We start from the raw sequence: 6,898 nt of genomic DNA on the forward strand, positions 1-6,898 counted from the left end.
AAGAAACACTTGGATCATTTTACTTTCTTTGTAACATGGGGGGTAATTAGAATATCTTGCATTGCAGTTTCCCTTTTAAAGTGGTTCTCGGCATCCTGACCAGCCTTTCATGAAGATTTCCAACAGGTAGGTACCAGGAAATGAGGAATGAGGGATAAAATGCTTTTTATATATTGCCTATGTGCCTCATGATAACTCATCATCTGGAAAGTTAACTTCTCCTTCTCTTTGTTTTGTTTACATGCACCTGAAATCACTTAGTACAAATTTTCTTAACTTTGATGGAGAGAATGGATCATTTTGATGTCCTGCCTAACCATACCAGAACCACAAATTGATTTATTCCTCTGTGACTTACTGCCAGCATTCTAATTCCTGAAGCAGAGTTCAGTTTACAATAAATTTTAATTTTATGGCCCTTCATTTTGTGTTCAGGGAACCATATACATGCAGGTCTGTAGACAATCAATAATATCTGTGCTGACTTTTGCCAATCTTTTGACTGTGCAAGGTGAATTAAAATATCATCTGGGCCCTGAGTTGGAAGCATCAAATTCATTTGAGTTTTTAGATTCTTTTGTAAATATGTATATTGTATATCAAAGTAGTGTAACAATCTTAGATAGAAAGCAACATTTGAACTTGTCTTGGAACTTGAATTGTAATGTGTGAATAATAGTGCCCCAGAATTTTAAAGGTTAAATAACTATGCAAAACCCGGTTTGGCAAAAATATTACCCCTTCTTCTGAATACACATCTGGCTAGATCTTTAAAATGTAAAGTCTTCCACATGCGTGCTGGAATATTGAAGTCAACTACCCAAGCTGTTTTAAAGAAGCATACTGGACCTTTTCTGTAGTGACAGTATGAGACTTACAGATATGAACATAAAAAATAATTAGCAAGATATGAAGTGGATTCCAGTAAATGGCTGTTCTATTAGAATTGTTATGAGGAAATGTTTACACAGATGTCGTAAGTGAGACTTTCAAAAAAAAGAAAAAAACCAACAAAAAAAGCCAACCTTACGTAGCTGACAGCCCGACAACTTTGCATATGTGTGTTAACAGGAGAATGTGCTGTGTTTAGAATGAATGGAGAAGCGGGCCTAAATGACTTTCAGATTAGCTGGAACAGATGGAAGGGTCACAGTTGAACAACTTTACACAGCAACATAAAGGCAATGTTCAAGTGGAGTTCATTGCCTCTGACAGATACTGTCAATCAAACAGGGGACTCTCAGTTAACCAGCAGCCTGTCTTTTTAAAGATTAAATTAAAAAAAATGCATTGTGAGGAAATGACTGGAGTTTATCTGGTCTATGTCGGGCATAAATTCCACCTCAAGTGACTAGCGTTTTCAAATGAAACACAATAGATTGTGGACATTTTGAAGACAACTGAGATATAGCCAGGATGGGGTGCTAGTGCTAATATATCATTTTTGCAAATGTGTAATCCAAATCAGGTCTTCTAAGGGCATGCATCAGGTCTCAATAGCTAGGTACCCTTATTCATATGCTGTATGTTGTGCTTTTATACAGTCTCCTGTTATTGAAAATGGAAACAATAGGCACAGCTATGGTAGGCAAGCTGAATTATTTTGTTTCAAACAAGATAGGACTTGAATTTGATATTGTGATTTTTAACATATCCACAGATATACTTATGGATATCCCTTAAAAAACTGTGGTATTAGGAACAAGGGAATGCTTTTAGTATAGACTGGATAGTCTGTTGCCTGTGGTAACACCATGTTTCAGAGGTCACCATTCCTGAGTGAAGAGACATTGTAGGGAGGAACTGTTCAGTCACAATACTTACACATTCCAGGTGTCCACCTCCAGCATCTGGACTGCAGCGAATGTCTGGCTGACAAGAACACAAATTCCCAACCCTAGCAAGAGGCGGGAGAGAGGGATGAGGTTAATGAATACACTAGCAGTTGGAAAAGTGAAAAGAGAGGATGGATTCACTTTGTTGACTCGGAAAGAGGACACTTGAGAAAAATTATTTTCTTAGTGTAAGTATGTCCCCTCTCCACTCCAACACACACTTCACTAGTGGTCACCATTTCCAAATCCCTGGAGCCTAAGCCAGGAGTGGAGCTGTCACTGGTGCAGTGTGATAGTATGTTCTCTTGCAACTCTCTCCATCTTGATCCTACAGGGAGGACTCTGGGAGAGGGGAGGAAACATCAGTCGGAGATGGGAGGCAACATCCAGGAGAACAGAATCTAGTGGCTGGAGGTACAAATTGTACACTAGAAATATGTTGGTGACAAAGTCCCTTCCGTTCTCTTGCCTTGGCTCTCTTAGTATAATTCAAAAGGTCCCTGCTTGAGTTCAGGTTCCAAGAGCTTGATGAGACCAGACTTATCACTTGTACCATCTTCAGTAGCTGTGGCTTTAAAGGTCCATAAAAATATGAGGTGATGAGAGGTAGTGCTGTCCTCAGCTGACCTACTCAGTGGCAAGACTGGCTCACTAAAGCCCTTTTAAATACACAGCTGTAGACCTTATTGATCCTCATACAAATGAGCTCAGCTGTCTTTGCTGACCACTGCATCTTATTCAACAGGCAGGCTAATGCCTAATCCATGGCAGTGTGGTATATAGCAAGGCCTGAATGTTATTCCTTGTTGCCGTTATCATAACACCCTTCCTCCAGTCTAAGCATCAGCTAGAAAAGTGAAAGCCTGGAGTGTTTCCCAACCATGGTCACTCATACAGGAAAAGACTCAATGTCCAAATCTACAAATTTTATTTATATATGCAGAATTTAAATAAGAGCTCTAGTCTGCTAACTTGTCTTCCACTGAATCCTTAGGCACTAGCCACAGCGGAAGATGACAGATTAGATAAAACAGTGGCTTGATCCATTACATCAAATCTCATGTGCACTAGTGTTGCTTCATCATGGCTCTGTCTGAACGAAGGGTGAGCTCCAGCAGCAGTGCTTAGCCCTTATTTCCCTTGAGTAATGTGCTTGCTCTCTACTGGCTGGAGTGGATTTCTTTTTGGCAGCTCATAGTACTTGTAATTTGCCACCACCCACTTGAGGTTGTCCAGGCTACCTTTTAGAGCTAACCATAATTGTGCCACAGCCCAGAAAGAGACTGGAAGTGGGCATTTGGTGCCTCAAACAGTGGCTACAAATGGACCATTCCCATTGACTCAAATACTCAAACCATCTCTAATGTAAACCGTTACTTATATGCTCATATGGGCCTACCGATTAAATCCTGGGCCCATTTTAGTCAGTGGGAATTTTGCCAGTGACTTTAGTAGATCCAGGGTTTCATCCTATGACTCTGAGAATCTAGAAGAATTCCATGAGTTAATTAATCATTCATGCCTGATTCTCCTCTCACTTAGGCTGGTGAACTCCATCGACTTGAATGGAATTACTCCTGATTTACTCTGGAGTGGAGAATCAATCCCTTCATGACTTTTCAGATTGTAAGCAGCCTGTTCAAATGGGGGCCAACAATTAACTGCTAGAGATTATAATGTTTAAAATGATTTCTAAATTGAAAAAAAAATGATTTTCATGCCAGGAGAACATTTAACAACAGGAAGAATTAAATTAACCCATCCTCCCTCTTAGTCTGCATTCAAAGAATGAGATCTGCCTTATTAAGCAGGCTTTGAAAACAAACAAACATCCAAACAAAGAAAATCACTGAGATAAAGCAAGGAACCCATTTTCCATTTAGATTCTGTGACACAGCATGAAAGCAAGCTGGGCATGGATTAATAAATGCTCCACAGATACTTCATCTACAAACCTTGTGTCAACTGCAAATAAAACCAGTCGTGTCACGCATCCCTTTAGAAGTTCATTAATGGACCACAGACAGCACTGCTTTTAAAAAATATAATGGTGACAATTGGGGGGTATATTTTGAACAGATGCTTAACAAATCAACTTGTCTGATAGAAGTGTTGAACTTCATACATGTTTTTTGTGGCTGCTAGTAAAACAGCCACTATTTTTCTGCAAAGTAAATATTAGCATGGGCTGGAGGGAAAGCATGGACAGGTAAGTTGATATTTGCTGACGATTTTTATATTCAGTCTTTCTTCACGGCCTATGTTTTCCATCCTTTTCTTTTGTCTCCTTTGGGTTAGTGCCTGTAGGAACACCAGTACTGTCTGAGCTGCAATGTTAATGCAAGTTGCCTTGCATAATGCTGACCATTGTCTAGCAAGTTGCCACACCAGCTCAACAGATCAAGGAGATGCATGCAATGGATCAGGAACACACACAGAGGTTTTCTCCTCATCTAAGAGGATAACAGCTATGGAGAGCAAGTACAGTATGTTCATCGCTAGTGGCTGAGAACTGTAGAACGTTGCTTTATATTCAGATTTTGATAGACTCAAACTTCCTGGCTCAAGGGACGGCTGTTGACTGAGCGCTGCAATTTAGCAGCTACATGCTGGTGATGCAAATAAACTACTAATACACTTTGAAGCCAAAGAAGAGAGTGATTTGCTACATGACCTTAACTTTTGTGTCCTGATTAATTAATGCTGGCAAATCACTTTGAGATAGCAAAATGAAAGATGGCATAGAAAGTTAAATAATCTTATCTTTGTTAATTTTTTAAATTAAGGGAGATCTGGCATGTCGGAAAGAAGAAAGTAAATGGGGAGTGTTGACAGAGGATGTGGGCTTGATGTAGGTTACACTAGTGGTATGTTAATAGAGTCAGCGTGGTCTAGAGGTCAGGATTCTAGACTGGGTTCTATTCCCATGTTTGCTACTAATCTACTGGGTGACCTTGGACAAGTCACTTTATCTTTGGTTTCTTTCCCATCTTATGTCTTGTCTATTTGGATTCTAAATTATTTGGGGGCATGGACTGTCTCTGACTATATGTTTTTGCAGCACTTCGCACAATGGGGTCAAATCTTGGTTGCATCCCCTAATGCTGCTGTAATACAAATAAATAATCATGAGATTTGCACCACTTTATGAGGTGAGAATCTGGGCCAGAACTGTACAATGTGTGAAACTGGGAAACATGACCAGTGAATAGACACAAAGATGTTCTCATAGATATAAAATGGAAATCTGTAAATTGTAGGGGGGTTGGATTTGTCAGATAAAGACCTGTTTAGATTTGATTGCTTTTCAAGTCACATAGCCTAGTCCTAGTCCTATTGGAAGCAATGTCAAAACTACCATTGTCTTCAAATGGAATAGCTCAGTGTCTTATTCCTCTGAGCCCCTCCACTGAATCAAGTGAGTGAAGGATTACACATGCAATCATACACACCTCACTGTAAATAGGGATTACAGCCAAACCCCACACAAGTAACTAGCATAATGCATGTCTGAATGCATGATGTAATGTGTCAGTGAGGAGCTGTGTGACCCCAGGTTCCATTTCTTGGGCTAGAGAGAACTTTGTGTGGATGCATGCAGAGCGAGTAGGCAAAGCATCAGTTTGCTACAGGTGCTGGAAACTTCCTGCAAAGTACTGAGAGTCCAGCTCCCAGTGAGTTCATTCTCATGATTCTAATAGTGTTTGACTGCTGCTTTAGGGCTAGCACTTCAGGGGAGATTTCCCACACAACTTGGCCTTCAGCTACTGTTTTGGTTTAGCCTTAAAATCCCCTAAGAGTGCCCCCAATATAGGTGCATGTCCGTGACCACGTTAAACCATTGTGCTGGGATATTATTGCTAGAAGTGCTGACTCAGAGTTGTTTCATAGTCTGTGTAGGCACAATACTATTAATACTGATCAGCTACTTTTAAAATTAATTTGTTGAGTACCAGAAGGGCCATGAGAACTATGCAGGACACAAGGGAAGAGATTGTGTCTCTCCCAAGTTGTTTATAAAGTATGGGCCAGATCCCTGAGGATGCTGAACACCATCTGAGAGATGCTGGGAGCCTGCAATTTCCATTGGCTTCAGTCACCAGCTCAGCATTGTGCAGGACTGAGCTCTAAGTAAACCAGCAGTACAAATCAGGCATGTCACAAAACAGGTGACCAGATGATGGATTTAACTATGCAGACATCTCTTTTTTGATGGTGACAAATGCTGATCGTGATGCCAGATGCACAAATCTTGACTTCTCTGTTGTGTCACTAATCCCTTTGGTTTAGCATCTTTTACATGTTAACTGATAGTTTCGTTGCCCAGATTTGGAAATATCATTGAAACATCAGTGGGAACAGAAATAGAAATGAAGATTGTTTTGTTTGGGTGTGTGGGTTGGTGGTTTTATTTGGCTTCCCGCCCCCATTTGAAACTGTTAAAAAGAAGTTGGAAATGTGGGAAGAGCTGGGGAATGGATTATGCTTGCAAATGGCAACATTTTTCTATTGCTTTTCTAATAATTGCACATAAATTGTTTTCAAGGCATGATCTGACATGTGGCATAAATCATTTTAAAGACTCAAGTAGAAATGTGGTTTTCTTTGTCAAGTGTTTTTAAAGAGCACTTATTTTTTGATTATCTCAGTGTAATGGTGCACTATCCAACATGTATTTCCAGAAACAGATACGTTTTTGGGAACAGTCCTATACTGCTGGGAAAATCAGATGAAGGGCCAATTCTGTCCAGAGTTACCACTGTGCAAGTGTAGTGCAATTGCATGGGTGTAAATGAGAGCAGTATTTCTCCCATTAAATATAGGTCTAGATTCTGAAGACCAAACATACATTTGTGTTACTCTCAATTCAACAGACCAAAAAGACTCAATGGCAAGGTGCTTTATGATACTTGTAAGACTTGCTGTAGGATATATTAGACAAGTAGATTTCAAATATTTAAAAGCACAGCAGTCTCTCTCTCTCTCTCTCTCTCTCTCTCTCTCTCTCTCTCTCTCTCAAAATTGCTGAGACTTTGCCTTCACCTGCTGAAGAAAGCACATTC

The sequence above is a fragment of the Gopherus evgoodei genome, chromosome 4, assembly GCF_007399415.2.
Source record: "Gopherus evgoodei ecotype Sinaloan lineage chromosome 4, rGopEvg1_v1.p, whole genome shotgun sequence".
NCBI lineage: Eukaryota > Metazoa > Chordata > Testudines > Testudinidae > Gopherus > Gopherus evgoodei.